The sequence below is a fragment of the Cervus elaphus genome, chromosome 7 (assembly GCF_910594005.1).
Source record: "Cervus elaphus chromosome 7, mCerEla1.1, whole genome shotgun sequence".
NCBI classification, from domain to species: Eukaryota; Metazoa; Chordata; class Mammalia; order Artiodactyla; family Cervidae; genus Cervus; species Cervus elaphus.
Window position 1 is genome coordinate 34,435,178 of NC_057821.1, and position 19,100 is coordinate 34,454,277.

General features: G+C 39.0%; 1 non-coding gene across 1 annotated transcript; it reads left to right on the forward strand.

Annotated features, from left to right (window-relative positions):
- Window positions 1-1,662: 1,662 nt before the first annotated feature.
- On the forward strand, window positions 1,663-1,769 carry LOC122697886. The gene has a single exon (XR_006342217.1). It is a non-coding gene; the product is annotated as a U6 spliceosomal RNA (small nuclear RNA).
- Window positions 1,770-19,100: the final 17,331 nt, after the last annotated feature.

Below are 19,100 nucleotides of genomic sequence, written 5' to 3' on the forward strand. Positions count from 1 at the left end.
TTCTGTTGTTTTGAGTACCAGGGGTGGGTTCCCCAAGTTCTGTGATAATGAGGGTAAATGGGACGAAGGGTGAATGTGCTCAAGATGTCTCAATGGACTGAATTATGTCCCCCTAAATTCATATACTGAACTCCTAAGGCCCAAGGTGATAGAATTTGGAGTCAAGGGCCTCTGGGAGGTAATTAGGATAAGAAGAGGTTATGGAGGTAGAGTCCTGGTCCAGTGGGATTAGTGCTTCTATGAGAAGAGAAGCCAGAGAGTTTGCTTGCTCAAGAAGAGCAAGAAGTGTTCAAGAAGTGTATTTGAACCCAGGGAAAGTCACGAGTCCATAGTGAAGAGGTATTCCTCTGCCAGCTAGGAAAAGAACTGTCACCCAAAACAGACCATGCTGACTCGTTGATCTTGAACTTCTAGTCTCCAAAACTGTGGGAAATACATTTCTATTGTTTAAGCAAACCATCTATTGTATTTTGTCAAGCAATCCTAGCGGATACCATGGCTCTCAAGGTTCGTAGCCCTAAGCTGCCTGAGCAGGTGGCAGAATGCGCATCTTCAGGCAAAACCTTTGGAAAACTTATTTAAGAATCACCTGGGATACTTGCGAAAATGCAGATGCCTGGGCCTGACTCGCTTTATTCAATCAGAATCCCTGGAGATGAGGGTTTCAGAACTTACCGCTGTATCATCCACCACTGCTCACAAGGAGCTTGAGTATAAGAATAGGAGAGCAGGGACAAACTCTGGTTTGCTCAGTGCTCTGCACCCAGCTCCTAGCAAGAGACAGGTTACGTGGGAGGTGCTTATGAAATATTTATTAAATCTGGACCACAAGTAAATTCTATAACAAGAAGGTGAAATGAGATTATGATGGTGAAAGACTGCAGGGACCCATTCTAACCACCAAAGAGCATTTGGAGTGGGATGATAAGCCAGTCCATTATCAAAGGCCTTCTAATATGTATCATTAAAGCTTTAAGTACATTATGTCTAACTTTCACAAAAACCCTACTAACAATCAGTATTAAGGCCCAAGAAATATCTAATAACCTGCTCATTGTTACCTAGGTAAAGACTAAAGGCAAAAGTGTTTAATTAGAGATATTTTTACTGTCCCATTTTGACTCAAAAAACCTTCTGGACTATCATAAGCATTGAGTAGATATGCAGAAAAAATCTTAAAAGACTAAACTCCATACAGAATGCCTCCCCCAAACTTATTGTGAATTGTATATAATGAATACATTAATAACAAGTAAAATTTCCCCCAACACTGATTATTTAGCCTGGAAACTTTCAGGCGTTTTCAAATGTCACTCTGAGTTGAAACAGATCAAGAACCTCCCACCTGCCCTGTAGGGCTTCCTAGGTTTTGAAGACAAATATTTGTATTAATCATGTTTAGATCACAATACATTTTAAAAAATTTGCTTGCTTTTTCTTTCACTTTGCATATATATATATATAACGGGGCTACATAAGTGGCAGAAGAAGGCAATAGCTACCTAGAGATAATTAGGTAAACACTCTGCCACACTAATATAAATTCCAGCATGCTTGCATGCTAAGTTATTTCAGTCATGTCTGACTCTTTGCAGCCTCATGGACTGCAGCCCATCAGGCTCCTCTGTCCATGGGATTCTCCAGGCAAGAATACCAGAGTGGGTGCTTGCTTCCTCAGCACATATACTAGAATTGGAACGATACAGATACAACTAGCATGGCGCCTACCGAAGGATGACACACACATCTATGAAGCGTTCCATATTTTTATGGAATCTAGAAGGATGGTACCAATGATCCTAAGTGCAGGGCAGCAAGGGAGAGACAGATGTAAAGAACAGACTTTTGGGCTCAGTGGGAGAAGGAGAGTGTGGGATGATTTGAGAGAATAGCATTGAAACACATATATTACTCTATGTAAAATTGATGACCAGTGCTAGTTCGATGCATGAAACAGGGCACCCAAAGCCAGTGCTCTGTGACAACCTGGAGGATAGGAGGTGGAGGGAGGTGGGAGGGGGTTCAGGATGGGGGGACACGTATACCTATGGCTGATTCATGTTGATGTATGGCAAGAACCATTACAATATTGTAAAGTAGTTATCCTTCAATTAAAAAAAAAAAAAAGAATACTGGAGTGGGTAGCCACTCCCTTCTCCAGGGGATCTTCCCAACTCAGGGATCAAACCTGGGCCTTCTGTATTACAGGCAGATTCTTTACCATCTGAGCCACCAGGAAAGCCAAATTCTACCATGCCCCACTCTAATTCTCTCTGGTACAATTAACTATACTCACCTGCATGTGAAATATGCTGATTCAAACATTGTAAGAAATGTATTTTATTCATTTTATGAGGAAGGGATGTTTTTATTTTTATTTGTTCAATTTTGTGGTGGAAGAAAATAGACGTTGATGGAATACAACATCTAGTCTGGAGACATTGGGGCATGTTTGTGGGACACAGAAATTATCTTGCTTATTTTATACATAGTTTGTACTTAAATCATTCCACCATTTGCCTCTGGGAAAACAAATAAATATTCCATAAACCAGCTCTATTATTTCATCACCATGCCTTTTCCTCTTCTATTTATCCTCTGAGTCCAGAGTTTTGAAGTAAAATAATGAAAAATTGTTTCCGAGAGCAAAGAGATATACTGAATCACAGAAGCAGCATGGGCTGCTGCTGTAAGGTGAAGTGTGGAGACCAGGGCTTTTTCATGCAATTGTCTCGTCTATGAATATTTCCTGCCTGCTGAAGAGGCAAGAAACAGAGAGAATACAGGGGCCACTGGTGTTCTCAGAGTGCCTCCAAGCAGATTGTGGGGGAATGTCATTTCCAGATAATGTGCAGCAAGGAGCAGTAGTAAGATTAATTTTGTTTGAGAAAATTGAACAGAATAAAAACTTATTTGTTTAATTTAGAGATAGGTTGCCATTTGATTATATTTAGTGCAAACATGGACTATTAGCCATTTATAGAATTGATCTATTACTACAGCCGTTGCAGAGCTTTAAATGAGCCTACTGAAAGCCATTACTAAATGAAATACTTTGCATATTAGCAGGAAAACTGGAGCCCCTCTATTCCTGAGGAAAGGTGCTTACACACAGCCTATATAACATGTGGTGATGGATTACCACATGGAAACAATGAGCACTTGTAAGCAAAGAGCTTTCAAAGCCAGGCTGGCCAGCATCTCCAGTAGCCTACCTGGCCAGCCCCTTGGCACTGCCCCCTTTAGGGCAAGAGTCCAGTTCATCCTTTCTCCATTGGCTCCCTTGAGATCTCAGTTTTTCCATCCCCAGTCCTTTAGCCTACAATCATGCACACAATCTCACACACACACACACACACACACACCTTACCTGAATTTCAAATAGAAATGTCCCAATAAAATGCATGCACCTTTCTTGTTAACATTTATTTTATTTATTTGTTTAGCTGCTCTGGGTAATAGCTATGGCACATGGAATCTTTAATTGTGGCATGCGATCTTAGCTGTGGCATGTGAGATCTAGTTTCCTGACCAGGGAACGAACTCAGATCCCCTGCTTTGGGAGTGCGGAGTCTTAGCCACTGAAACACCAGAGTCCCTAAAATTCATGGATCTTTAGATCAGGGAATTCTGGGGGCTTCCCTGGCGGTTCAGTGGTAAAGAGTCCACATGCCAATGCAAGAGACACAGGTCCCACGTCTGGTCTGAGAGGGGCCCACATGCCATGGAACGACTGAGCTGGCATGCATATCTATTGAGCTTGTGCTCTGGAGCCCAGGAGTCACAACTCCTGAGACCAACTGCCCTAGAGCCGATGCTCTGCAGCAAGAGAAGCCATCACAGTGAGAAGTCTGTGTGTCTCAACTAGAGAATAGTCCTTGATGGCCGCAACTGGAGAAAAGTCCACACAAGAGACTCAGCACAGCCAAAAATAAATAAGTTAATTAAATAGTTAATAGTTTTAAAAAAACAGGGAGCTCTTGAGGCCATTCTAAAGTCCCTGATCTCTGCAGAGACTCTTCCAGTTTTGCATCTGCTGTAGAGAAATTGTCTTTTCATTTTTCTTTGCATTTTTGTGCTGCCAATTAAGACCTTAAAATATTTCTTCTATAGTTTTGGAGCTGTATTATTTTGAATCAGCCTTATTGAGCTATGATTCATATATAATAAAATGCACCAATTTTAAGAGTATAATAAAATGTTTGGACAAACGTATATAATCATCAGAATAATGAATGATACGGAACGTTTCCATCACCCCAAATGGTATCCTGTGCCCCTTTGGAGTCAACCTGCTACTCCCATCCTCAGCCACTTGCAAATATATATACTTTCTGTCACTGTAGTTTTACATTTTCCAGAAATTTGTTCAATAGAATTGTTGGCTGTATAATTGCTTATGTCTGGCTTATTTCTCTTAGCATAGTGCCTTCAACGTGCATCCACTTGGTTGCATAACCTCAGTGGCGTGTGTCTCTCTATACTATTCAGTAGTTGAGGAGCATCTCATTATTTGTACATGCTGCACTCAGTCACTTCAGCCATGTCTGACTCTTTGTGACCCCATGGACTGTAGCCCATCAGGCTCCTCTGCCCATGGGATTTTCCAGGCAAGAACACTGGAGTGGGTTGCCATGCTCTCCTGCAGGGGATCTTCCCAACCCAGGGACTGAACCCATGTCTCTTATGTCTCCTGCATTGGTAGGTTCTTTACCACTAGCTCCACCCAGCAAGCCCTATTTGTACATACCATAGTTTATTTGTCCATTCACCATTTGAAGGCTAGGTTGTTTCCACTTTTTGGCCATTATGAATAAGGCTACTATGAAAAATTAGATTGCAAATCTTTATGTAAGCATATATTTCATTTCTCTTGGGTAAATATCTGAGAGTAGGATTGTTGGACCCTATGGTAACTGTGTCAGTTCAGTTCAGTTCAGTTCAGTCGCTCAGTCGTAACTGTGTAGGGCCCAACAATTCCACTCTTAGATATTTACCCAAGAAAAATGAAATATATGCTTACTTGGGTCCTATGTTTAGTGGTGGCTCAGTGCTAAAGAACCCACCTGTCAATGTAGGAGACACAGGAGATGCAGGTTCAAGGCCTGGTTTTGGAATGATTCCCTGGAGAAGGAAATGGCAGCTCACTCCAGTATTCTTGCCTGGAAAACCCCACAGACAGAGAAGCTTGGTGGATTACAGCCCATGGGGTTGCAAAGAGTCAGACATGACTGAGCGACAGAACATTCACACACAATAAGTGTGTATGTTACTTTATAAGAAACCCACGAAGTGTTTTCCAAAGTAATTTGTGCATTTTGTATTTCTACTGGCAATATGCAATTCTAATTACTCTGTATAATTCTTGATGTGTGTAAAAATGTTAGTCGTTCAGTCGTGTCTGACTCTTTGTGACCCCATGGACTGGAGCCCATCAGTCTCCTCCATCCGTGGGATTCTCCAGGCAAGAATACTGGAGTGGGTTGCCACTTTCTTCTCCAGGGGATCTTCATGACCCTGATATCAAACTCAGATTTCCTGCGTTGCAGGCAGACTCTTTACCATCTGAAGCATTCTGAGATTTGTATTGGTATCTCATTGTGGTTTTAATTTGCATTTTCCTAATGCCTAAGGACGCTGCATATATTTTTGTTTGCTCATTGCCCATTCTGTACCTTTTGGCGGGAAATCTCTCTTCAAATCTTTTTCCCATTTCATAAATTGTGCGTGCTTTTTTTCTTCTTATTGATTTCTAAGTATTCTTTCTATATTTTGTAAATGAGTCCTTGATCAGAAAAATGTTTTGCCAGTACTTTCTTCCAGTCTGTGGCTTGTCTTTTTATATTCTTAACAGTTTTAAGTTCAATAAAGTCTAATCTATCACTCACTTACTTTTTTGGTTAATGTTTTCTTTGTTCTATTTATTAATATTACTCTGTGAAGATTTTTCTTCTAAGTTAATGTTTATAAGTTTTATAGTTTTGGCTCTTACATTTAGATCTATGGTCCAATTAAAAGTAATGTGTGTGTGTGTATACATATATACATATATATATATATATATATATGTAAAATGTAAGTTTTGAGTTTTTGTTTGTTTTGTTTATTTCTTTTCTTTTTTGCATTTGAATGTCTAGTTATTCCAGCACCATGTATTGGAAAGACTATATGTTCCTGATTAAACTATCTTGGCATTTTCTTGAATACCAATTACTACATATGTGGGAGTCTCTTTCTAAACTCTCTATTTTGTTCTATTAATCTATACGTCTATACTCAAACTAACACCGCACTCTAATGCTGATTGTATCAGTATAATCACTCTTGTCATAATGCAAGTCTTCTAGATATATTCTTATTCGAAAGTCCTTTATTTTTTTTCAAAATTTTTAGTATCAACTTATCAATTTCTACCAAAAATGGAAGCCAGCATTTGAAGGGGATTGCATAGAATCTATAGGTTAATTTAGAGAATTTCTATTGCATCAACCTTTACCTTGTGATTCATAAATATGGCATATCTCTATATTTGTCTTGATTTTTATCAGCAACATTAGGCTCTAGGAACAGATCTTGCACTTATTTAAAAAACATACCCTCAAATATTTTACATTTTTTACATTATTTCAAGTCATTTGGATATTTGTCTCAATTTCCAGTGGTTCATTTGTAATAGACACAGTTCAGTTCAGTTCAGTTCAGTAGCTCAGTCGTGTCCGACTCGTTGCGACCTCATGAACCACAGCACACCAGGCCTCCCTGCCCATCACCAACTCCCAGAGTCTACCCAAACCCATGTCCATTGAGTCGGTGATGCCATCCAACCATCTCATCCTCTGTCGTCCCCTTCTCCTCCTGCCCTCAATCTTTACCAGCATCAGGGTCTTTTCAAATGAGTCAGCTCTTTGCTTCAGGTGGCCAAGGTATTGGAGTTTCAACTTCAACATCAGTCTTTCCAATGAACACCCCAAACTGATCTGCTTTCGGATGGGCTGGTTGGATTTCCTTGCAGTCCAAGGGACTCTCGAGAGTCTTCTCTAACACCACAGTTCAAAAGCTCAGCTTTCTTTATAGTCCAACTCTCAGATCCATACATGACTACTGGAAAACCATAGCCTTGAAGAGATGGACCTTTGTTGACAAAGTAATGTCTCTACTTTTTAATATGCTGTCTAGTTTAGTTATAACTTTCCTTCAAAGGAGTAAGAGTCTTTAATTTCATGGCTGTAGTCACCATCTGCAGTGATTTTGGAGCCCCCCAAAATAAAGTCTGACACTGTTTCCACTGTTTCCCCATCTATTTGCCATGAAGTGATGGGACCAGATGCCATGATCTTAGTTTTCTGAATGTTAAGCTTTAAGCCAACACTTTCACTCTACTCTTTCACTTTCATCGAGAGGCTCTTTAGTTCTTCTTCACTTTTGGCCATAAGGGTGGTGTCATCTGCATATCTGAGGTTATTGATATCTCTCCTGGCAATCTTGATTCCAGCTTGTGTTTCTTCCAGCCCAGCGTTTCTCATGATGTACTCTGCATATAAGTTAAATAAGCAGGGTGACAATATACAGCCTTGACGTACTCCTTTTCCTATTTGGAACCAGTCTGTTGTTCCATGTCCAGTTCTAACTGTTGCTTCCTGACCTGTATACAGGTTTCTCAAGAGGCAGGTCAGGTGGCCTGATATTCCCATCTCCTTCAGAATTTTCCACAGTTTATTGTGATTCACACAGTCAAAGGCTTTGGCATAGTCAATAAAGCAGAAATAGATGTTTTTCTGGAACTCTCTTGCTTTTTCAATGATCCAGTAGATGTTGGCAATTTGATCTCTGGTTCCTCGGCCTTTTCTAAAACCAGCTTTAACATCGGGAAGTTCATGGTTCACGTATTGCTGAAGCCTTGTTTGGAGAATTGTGAGCATTACTTTACTAGTATGTGAGATGAGTGCAATTGTGCGGTAGTTTGAGCATTCTTTGGCAATGCCTTTTTTTGGGATTGGAATGAAAACTGACCTTTTCCAGTCCTGTGGCCAATGTTGGGTTTTCCAAATTTGCTGACATATTGAGTGTAGCACTTTCACAGCATCATCTTTCAGGATTTGAAATAGTTCAACTGGAATTCCATCACCTCCACTAGCTTTGATCGTAGTGATGCTTCCTAAGTGATCAAGTCAAGTGATGCTTCCCACTTGACTTCATATTCCAGGATGTCTGGCTCTAGGTGACTGTGAGTGATCACACCATCATGTTTATCTGGGTCATGAAGATCTTTTTTGTACAGTTCTTCTGTGTATTCTTGCCACCTCTTCTTAATATCTTCTGCTTCTGTTACATCCATACCACTTCTGTCCTTTATTGAACCCATCTATGCATGAAAAGTTCCCTTGGTATCTCTAATTTTTTTTGAAGAGACCTCTAGTCTTTCCCATTCTATAGTTTTCCTCTATTTCTTTGCATTGATCACTGAGGAAGATTTTTTTATCTCTCCTTGCTATTCTTTAGAACTCTGCATTCAAATGGGTATATCTTTCCTTTTCTCCTTTGCTTTTCACTTCCCTTGCTTTCACAGCTATTTGTAAGGCCTCCTCAGACAGCCACCTTCCTTTTTTTTGCATTTCTTCTTCTTGGGGATGGTCTTGATTCCTGTCTTCTGTACAATGTCACAAACCTCCATCCATAGTTCATCAGGCACTCTGTCTATCAGATCTAGTCCCTTACATCTATTTCTCACTTCCACTGTATAGTCATAAGGGATTTGATTTAGGTGATACTTGAATGGTCTAGTTGTTTTCTCCACCTTCTTCAATTTAAGTCTGAATTTGGCAATAAGGAGTTCATGATCTGAGCCACACTCAGCTCCTGGTCTTGTTTTTGCTGACTGTATACAGCTTCTCCATCTTTGGCTGCAAAGAATATAATCAGTCTGATTTTGGAGTTGACCATCTGGTGATGTCATTCTCTTGGCAGAACTCTATTAGTCTTTGCCCTGCTTCATTCTGTACTCCCAGGTCAAATTTGCCTGTTACTCCAGGTGTTTCTTGACTTCCTACTTTTGCATTCCAGACCCTTATAATGAAAAGGACAGCTTCCTTATCCATTCAGGATGTATATTATCTATGGTGAAACAGATCACCAGCCCAGGTGGGATGCATGAGACAAGTGCTCCGGCCTGGTGCACTGGGAAGACCCAGAGGAATCGGGTGGAGAGGGAGGTGGGAGTGGGGATCGGGATGGAGAATACGTGTAACTCTATGGCTGATTCATATCAATGTATGACAAAACCCACTGGAAAAAAAAAAAAAAAAGAAAAGAAAAAGAAAAGGACATCTTTTTTGGGTGTTAGTTCTAGAAGGTCTTGTAGGTCTTCATAGAACCATTCAATTCCAGCTTCTTCAGCATTACTGGTTGGGACATAGACTTGGATTACCGTGATATTGAATGGTTTACTTTGGAAATGAACAGAGATCATTCTGTCATTTTTGAGATTGCATTCACATACTGTGTTTTGGACTCTTTTGTTGACTATGATGGCTACTCCATTTCTTCTAAGAGATTCCAATCAATTTTTGCATATTCATCTTGTATCCCGAGACCTCACTAAACTCAGTATTATTTCTCAATTTTTTTTTGTAGATTTCTTAGGAATTTTTACATAGACCATCATGTTATTTGTGAATATTTTGTTTTTCTTCCATTGAATTCTGTATACCTTTTTTCTTTCCTTATTATATTTTCCAGAACCTTAATTATAATGTTAAATAGAAGTGGTAAGAGTTGACATCTATGCCTTGTTCCTGTTATTGAGGGAAAAGCATGCACTTTTTCACCATTTAGTATTATGTGAACTTTAAGGTTGAAGCAGTTCTGCTTTATTCTTAGTCTAGTGAGAGTTTTCATTATGAATAATAGTTAATTTTGTCAAATGTTTTTACTTTTTCATGTTTGTCAATACAATGAATTGCACTGATTTTTAAAAATTTAATTCTATGTCTCTTGGATAAACTACAATTACACATGATAAACTATTCTGTTTATATGCTGTCTAACTCAATTTGCCTAATACTATGTGGGGTATTTATATCTATTTCCATCAGTGATATGAACTTGTAATTTTCTTTTCTTGTTATATCTTTCTGGTCTTTGAATTATCAATATGCAGGTTTTATTAAATTTTGAAAAGGTACAGGATTTTCTCATTTATTTTTCTAGAAAATTTCATGTGGAATTTGTATTGGTTCATTTTTAAATTTGAAAAAATTATCACTGATGTCATCTGAGCCTGGATATTCTATTGGGGGATTCTTTGTAACTATGTATTTAATTTCTCTAATAAATATTGGGGTTGGGCTATATAAGATTATCCATTTCACCCTGAATGAGTTCTAATAGTATATGTAGAATAGTATGTGTCTTTCAAGGAATCTGCCTCAGTACAAAAAATATAGATTAACAAGCAAAGTGATGTGCATTTTTTTTTGTTTGTTTGTTTTTTGGAAGAGGTTTTGAGAGAGCTAGTGAGGAGAAAGAAAAGTAGCTGGAGAGGGAAGAGAAAGTCTCTGATGAGGAAAGAAAATGGGGAGAACTGAGAGCTTAGTGAAGTGGTAAGTGGTACTTTGAAGTGTTTTCTAGATAGAGCCTGTGGGTAAGACAATTACTACTTTATCTCACATTTTCATAATCAGTTTGAATCTGCTTAGAATCTGAGACATATTCAATGACCAGCGTCCTTAGCTGTGAATGTTTAGTCAGTGGAAAATCAGAAGATATACATAACAGCACTTCCTTGGTGGTCCAGTGGTGAAGAATGAACCTGCCAATGCAGGGGACACAGGCTCTATTCCTGGTCAGGGACGATTCCACATGCCGCAGAGCAACTAAGCCCATGTGCCACAACTACTGAGCCCACGCACGGGTACTACTGAAGCCCATGCTCCCTGACAAGAGAAGGCCCACAATGAGAAGCCTGCGCACCACAACTAGGGAAAAACTGACATGCAGCAATCAAAACCAAGTGCAGTCAAAAACAAATAAGTACTTTTTATTTTTTTAAAAAAAGATATCTGTGTCAGATGGACAGCAACTCAAAAGCTCTGAAGCCATGTGAAGCTTGCAGGCTAAGTCTCAGCATCCCCAATTGCTGCATGGACCATTTGCGGGCACAGGGCTACATGCGGAGCTCAGCATTTTGGGTCTCTTACTCCACAGAGAGTGAGAATTACATAAGTATTCAGGTGTTTTATGCACCAGGGGTTTTATATGTACAACAGAGGAAGATTGTTTTTGCAAGATAGCAGCCTATATTAAGGCACACATGGGTTTATATTGTTTTTGGCATCCCGGGGCCCTATTTACTAGATTTTGTCAACCATGTTTCCTTTCTGAACAGAGGCCGCATACAACAATTGGATGAACAATTTTGCTAAATCTCTCTAGGGGCCTCTCTTGAGGCTGAGCCCATATGAGATCACGATATGAGAGAGTGGCTTGGCTGGACTTTTATTTCAGTAAGTGATCTCATTCACTTAAAGCACTAATCATTTTAACAGGAGAAAAGTTCAGCCTTCCAAAATCGCAGCAGGAAAAAAATAAGAGAAAAAGCATGTCAGAGCAATCTTATGGAGTTTCCCATGTGATTTTGTGCTGAAAATTTTCCATGTATACATCATCAGAATGGATATACAGTCTGATATTACTGGTGAAAGATATATGAGAGAAGTCAACTTAATGCAAACAAATAGGATTCCAGGCTGCAAAGCCGACTTACCTGGTTTGGGTTTATTACATTTGACATGAAGAAAACCACTTTCCCCTTTTGGAAGTCTTTCCATCATAACACATGTAGCATTTGCATGAACAAAATTTGCAGATGAGAGAGACTGTAATATGCTTTTAGCATGTTGGATACTAGTCACTAGGTCTTCTTGAAGTACAATATCTAGATGAAAACTGGAAATTCTAACATGGCTATTCCTACCTTGCATCCTGGTTTTATTTGATTTCTATATTCACATTAGCTAAGTAGAGCTCTTTCATTTATATTCTCCATTTTGCCAACTTTTTATCTGTCACTTTGTTTATTTCTGATTGTTGTTGTTCAGTCACCCAGTCATGTTCAACTCTTTGTGACCCCATAGACTGCAAAGCACCAGGTCTCCCTGTCCCTCATCATCCCCCAAAGTTTGCCCAAGTTCATGACGATTGCATTAGTGATGCCATCTAGCCATCTCATCCTCTGATGCCATTTTCTCTTTCCGATTAGCCATGGTGAAAAATTTTGTTCTGTAGGTGCAGCAAAGCACTTTAAGGCATCTCACACTATAAGGAGTAGGATTACTTTCAGCTAAACTTAACAGGTCTGGAAAGTACATCAAACCCAGGAAAAAAGTTGGCCCAATTCTGTTTTCCATCAGTAAATACATCAGGAACAGATTCAAGTAACTTTTGGAATGGTTGTATTTTAAACAAAAATATATATCCACTGGGTGGGGGGTGGGTAATGATCAGCATTTCTATAATTGCATGTGAGACAATCACATCTCCTGAACTTCTGCATAGAACACTGGGTGATGCAGTTCAATGTGTGACATGTCAATTAATCCAAAATTGGGGACCATTACTGGAGATGCTGATGGTCAAAGACTCCTGTGGGTTTATACAGCTTGGACTAATGATGAACTTCTCAGTTTCTATGACTACACCTCTGATCATTAGATCTCCATCTTCACTCAGCACACATACTGCCATGGAGACAGTTTCTGTGTAGGAACCTTACACCCAGAGCCTGTCATTAGAGTCAGTGCCGTCAACTCAAGTCAGAACTTCCTCATCAATTATCCCTTCTTTCAGAATTATATTTACCCCAAGCCATGGCTGATCTCTCCCAAATGAATAAAAAACTGTTATGGCAAATCTGTGAGTTCTTGACTAGTTTATTCTGCTTCTACTCAAATTTGTTATCCTTGCTCATTGCCCAAGATCTGAGCCTTTCTATTCATCTATAATCTAGATTCTTAAACATATGACTGCTCCAGGCTCCTTTTTCCTTGATCTGACCTCATTGCTGAGCATTTACCCACCATATGCCTTTGGGAGACCCTGATTCACAGTTACAAATTTCTCCTTCATTTGTGACTTCCTCACTGAAATTCCACACTCTTCATGACTCTGCCAAGAAAGCCATTTTCACCTGCAGCTCTTCCATTAAGATTCTGCTCTTTCACCAACGTCTCATGGACCTCACATCTGGGAATTGAAGCTGGCATCCTTCTGACTTCCATTCTGGAGTTTACACTATTTTTCCTTCTCCATGGAGTAAAAATCCTGCTCTTCAGAGGCTTATGCCAACCTTTATTCATTCACCACATAAATTATCCACAGACTTTCTGATCAATCTTACTCACTTACTAAGATATACTAGATACAATTAGTGCCTGGTCATAATCCTTTTTTCTTGGCTAAGTTGGATCTTTATTATAGGTGACTTTAAACTTCACTTTGACAACCCATCTAACATAATAGGCTTTCAGTTTCTTTAGTTTTCTTGTCCTGTTCTTTTCATCTCTACTGTACATTCCTATACCCCTGGTCACATCCCGGAACTCACAATCTCCTGAAAATGTTCTACCACTGGGCTAATTTTTCAGAAGACTGGTTGAGATGGATGTAAGGGAAAATGTAAAGAAGTGTTTAGGAATTGTTTTATTTCTTTTTTACAAAGAATACCTTTAAATACAATTAAAAAAGGGTTTCATGAAGAATGTTGTCCTCGTTCAGTCACGAAGTCGCGTCCTACTCTTTGCAACCCCATGGACTGCAACATGCCAGTCTTCCCTATCCTTCACTATCTCTTGGAGTTTACTCAAGGGTTTGTCCACTGAGTCGGTGATGCCATCCAACCATCTCATCCCCTGTTGCCCCCTTATCCTTCTGCCCTCAATCTTTCTCAACATCAGGGTCTTTTCCAGTGAGTCAGTTCTTCACATCAGGTGGCCAAGTATTGGAGCTTCAGCTTCAGCATCAGTCCTTCCAATGAATATTCAGGATTGATTTCCTTTAGGATTGACTGGTTTGATCTCCTTGCTATCCAACGGACTCTCAAGAGTCTTCTCCAACACCACAAATTGAAGGCAACAATTCTTTGACATCCCACATCTGTACATGATTACCGGAAAAATCAAGGTGCATAAAAGTTATAAGCTTCATCCATTAGTGATAGAGAAAGATATTTAAGAAGGATGAAGGAAAAAACATAAAAGAATAGATGGAAAGGTTAAACTTAGTTAGAGGAAGCACAACGTGTCCTTTAAAAGAGATGAAATAAGGTAAGATGAAATAAGATAATATAAACAAAAGTTTATATTAGTGGCAAGTTTATGGAATGCATACTGAGTGGTTTCTAATTTCTCTGTAAGGAACACAGAGAAATTTCCTGCTGAGAGTAAAAGAATGGGAGTGAGAATAAGGCAAAAGAACTAAAAAAAATTGTGAAAATTTCAAAGAAGATTACCAAATGTTGCATTATTGAGGTGAAAATCCAGATCATAAATATGTCAGAACAGATAATATAGGAATAGTGACTTGATAGACATTCGTAGCAGAAGGCAAAGAAGCTGAAATTGTCAATGAGTGTGTAATTTATGGAGAGTGGGTCAACACTTGGTTGGGAAGGCAGTGAAACTATTCAAGACAGCTGAGATTAAGAGTAAACTGGAGGAGTCAAAAGGCAAAAAGTCTCAGAAAGATCAGAGAGAAAGAGAAAGTATAAGGAAAATGAAACTGAAATAATAAGAGATATGAAAACAGAAACTGTATACATTTCTCATATTAAAAAAATCACAGAAATGACATTCATTAGCTAGTGTAGGAATATCATTTCTATGTAAAAATTTATTAGAGAGTCACAGAATCATTTAAACAACATAATCCATTTGCATTTTGGAGTCTGACTGTTTGTTCAACCTTATCACAACCTAAGTGAACTGGGATCTCTAATCCAATAGTTTATTTTAAAGAGGGGAAAAAAGAGCTATAAAAGACTCTTCAGTGGAGACAATGAAGAAAGCAATTCCATACCTAATTTATTTAAACACAAGTTGTTTTAATCCCTTACCCTCACAGCAGACAAACAGATGGCACTCATTCCTTTTAAGCAATACATAAAGGTTGCAGATTGAATCATCATTCTTTAAAAAAAAAAAGAATATATCACAAAACCCCCACAAGTTTCTACTTCCTTCAATATCCACTTAAAAATCAAAAAGATCCTTTGACACAGACAAAAGAAAGCCAACTTCAGGATAAGGTAAGAATCAGGCAAAAATTAAAAACATTCATGAGAGTAAATTGAACAAAACTATTATGGATTTTCTTTTCTTTTAAGAATAATGAGAAGGCAGGTCATAATAACATTTTCAAACATTAAGAAAAGATGTATTTATTTTGTGGAATTCAGGCACTCAGGGTAAATTCAATGGATATTCTAAGAGGGGTTTCTTTGATCAAGCCTGGAAGGTCAGCATTTGGAAATATTATCTATCTGATGAAGGATTTTTTGCAATCATATTTTATCCCAGGAAATTGGCAAATAGCAGGTGTTTGCATTGCATTTTCCAGTAGGTTGTGGATTCCAGGCAAACAACTTTTACCCAAAGGGATAGTCGATTATATTACTGCTCTAATTCTCTTGTTCACTGGGGACTGTAACTCAAGACAGACTTGTGTTCCAAGGAGAAATACACTTGCTGGTGTCAGTGAAGTCTCTAGTAGACTATAATCGGCACAAAATCCAGTTGCAGTGACAAAAATCATTGGCCAAAGCTATCAAAAGAAATGAAATAGAGCAGAAGTCAGTCCCTTTGGGTCCACCTGCGGGCCAGTTGTTTCGGGAGTGGATTTAATGACAGAGATTCAGTGCAGCAGTGATATGTGTCCTGTCCAGATTTACTGAAAGATAATCAGAGGTTAGGGAGTCAGCAAATGTATTCTCTGCCCTTGAACTAGTTAGGTAGAAGAAAGAATGATAAGGAAAGCTTTCTCGTACTGGATACCAAGTATGCAACCTTAGCACTATCTTACAAAGTCATAACTCCGATGTAAACAAACAAATTATGTCATCTTCCTGATCTCTTCTGCAGTAGCAGCTATTTTGAAAGTGAAAGTTGCTCAGTTGCGTCCAACTCTGTGACCCCATGGACTATACTGGCCATGGAATTCTCCAGGCCAGAATACTAGAGTGGGTAGCCTTTTCTTTCTCCAGGAGATCTTCCCAACCTGGGGATCAAACCCAGGTCTCCCGCATTGCAGGTGGATTCTTTACCAGCCAAGCCACAAGGGAAGCCCAGCAGTTATTGTTATAGTCTTAATTAGCTATGGGTTAAGTAACTCCTTCCTTTGGGAGGATAGGGAAGAAAGCAAACAACCAAAAGACTTGTGCATATTTGCTTATTCATCCAACAAATAATTACTGGTACCTACCATGGTGGAGACCCGGTTTCAATCCTGGGTCAATTCTCTTGGGAAGATCCCCTGGAGAAGGGAATGGCTACCCACTCCAGTATTCTTGCCTGCAGAATCTCATGGACAGAGGAGCCTTGTAGGCTACAGTCCATGGGGTCACAAATGGTCAGACATGGCTGAATGACTAACACTTTCACTTTACTTTTCCCATGAGCCAGGTACCATTTTAGGTGCTTAAAACACATTGGTGTACAAAATAGACAGAGCTCTTAGTGGCGCTTACGCTGTACTTGAGGGAGATAAGTAATAAAAACAAACTTTGCAAATAAATGAGAGAGTATGTTAGAAAGCAATTGTTTTAAGAAGAATCCTGAGGACTAAGTCAGCAGAGGAAAAATATGTTTTTAATTAAATAAGGTGGTTGGAAATTAAAAAAATAAAAAGGGCATGTAAGCCAAGTCTTGAAGGAAGTGAAAGCGTCTTGTAGATAACCTGGGTGGACTGGCATAAATACATGAATGAGGATGAGTATTGAAATGGAGGGACTTCAGCCTTCTATTTTCTCTGGAAAGTAGGACAGAAGCTCATCCACTGAAAATCAAGCAGGCTTGGAGTAAGAAACTAATGAGAATAATAAGAGTTTGGAAGAAACACTGTGAAACGTGTGAGAGGAAGGTAACTAGGGGGAATACCAAAAAAAAAAAAAAATCCTCAGCAGTGTTGGAGGCTGAGTTTTGTTGGTGGAGACTAAACTTTTGTAATGGATACAACTGGAATGGTTTTCTGAACGCAGTGCTTGACAGAGCAAGACATGATTAAATTGGTTCCAAATTGGGAATATTGAATTGGTGAAACAGAGGGACAGAAAGATAATGGAGAAAAGTTTGTAATGAAAAAGCACTACAGAGATGGGTGAGTCGATTCAGGTTCAGTAGAAAAGAAAGGGAAGACATGAGCATAGATGGAAAGGAAATAAGGGATTTCAAAGGACTGGGAGATCGTAGGACTGTGTAGTAAGATGAGGAAGACATGAGAAGTAAACAAATAAGATGTTGTGGTTTGGGTGGAACTTCAGATTCAAATTTTGAAGATTAAATGATTTCAGGCAAAGGAAATAATCTTGGTTGTGAATTACTTAGACGCCATTGGAGAAGATGGTTGGAAGATGGTTGAATTAGGAAGTCATCTAAACTCCTGTCCCATCAGTGCTCCTGAGGTTAGTAAGTAGCATGTTTCATCTACCACAGCTCCAGGAGAGAAAACATGAACTTGGGGTTGAGTTTACAGAACACAAGACTTTCACTTTCTAGCTCAGTAATCTTGAGCAAGTTCATTATGTATAAGACACTCAATATTCTTTTTTGCAAAATTGATAAAATTGAATGCAACACAGGACTATTAGGAAGAAAAAATGAGTTAATGCATGTAATGTGTGTGACTAGCACAGTGCTTGACCCAGTAAAATATAATAATTTACAGATATTACATTGTGTCTATTCAAAGATTTATTTTTTTCACACTTAAAATATTTGTGTTGGGGTATTCTCTGGTGGTCCAGTGGTTAGGACTCTGCACATCCACTGCAGAAGGCATAGGTTTGATTCTTGCTCTAAGAACTAAGATCCCTCATGCTGTGTGGAGTGGCCAAAGTATCTGTGTTAAAAAATGTGCCTGATAAAGTAACCCCTGTCCCCAAATTAATATTAAATCAATAATCTTCTTCATCATCTATTGTTGATCTTGTTTTAGAACTGAAGCATATAGCCATCCCCTTCTCTTTGCTCTACCACTGATTCCACAGTGAATGTGGAAAACTAATTTTAAACTAGGAAAATGATAGTTGTAAATGCAAGCAGAGGCTGAAAAACTGAGGAGTGGAAATTGAAACAGAAACAATGGCTTTTCTGGAAGGTATGAAATCAAATGATCTAAAAATTCATGATCATGCTATTGACACTGCCACTTGGTCTGAGATATGACTTGGTTTCCCCACATTTAAATTTTACCTCTCACCTCAAATTCTCAGGAAGGTGTTTTTAAAAGTTTCAAGGATATAAAGTTAAGGGATCCAAAAATGTTAGAAAATCATTACAAGAAAAGATTGAAAAGTAGTAAAAAAGCACCCTTTCCTATGGTCTAGAAAGAGACCGACAAACCACAGAAACATTTTTTGCTAAATATCTTTCCCATCCAGTTAAGACAGGGAAGAGAATGTTAGGTTATAGCTTCAATGCATGCATGTGCAGTCATGGCCCACTCTCTGCCACCCCATGGGCTATAGTCCCCCAGGCTCCTCTGTCCATGGGATTTTCCAGGCAAAAATACTGGAGTGGGATGCCACTTCCTCCTCCAGGGGATCTTGCCCACCCAGGGATTGGACCTGCATCTCCTGCACTGACAGGCAGATTCTTTACCACTGAACCACCTGGGAAACCCTGCATAAAGGCAGCAAAATGATTGTGAATTATGCATTAACTTGAAAAGTTAAATGGGCTTTGGATCATTTTGTGAGAGCAGAAATGTGGGGCTTTCACCAAAAGATAAAGAATATTAAAAAGAGTTTTCACCATATCATTATTCCTCTACTAAATGTGGGTTCAGGTTTGACTTTAGAAGTTCTCCCCAGAAATTGGCTCTGATTTGAGGAT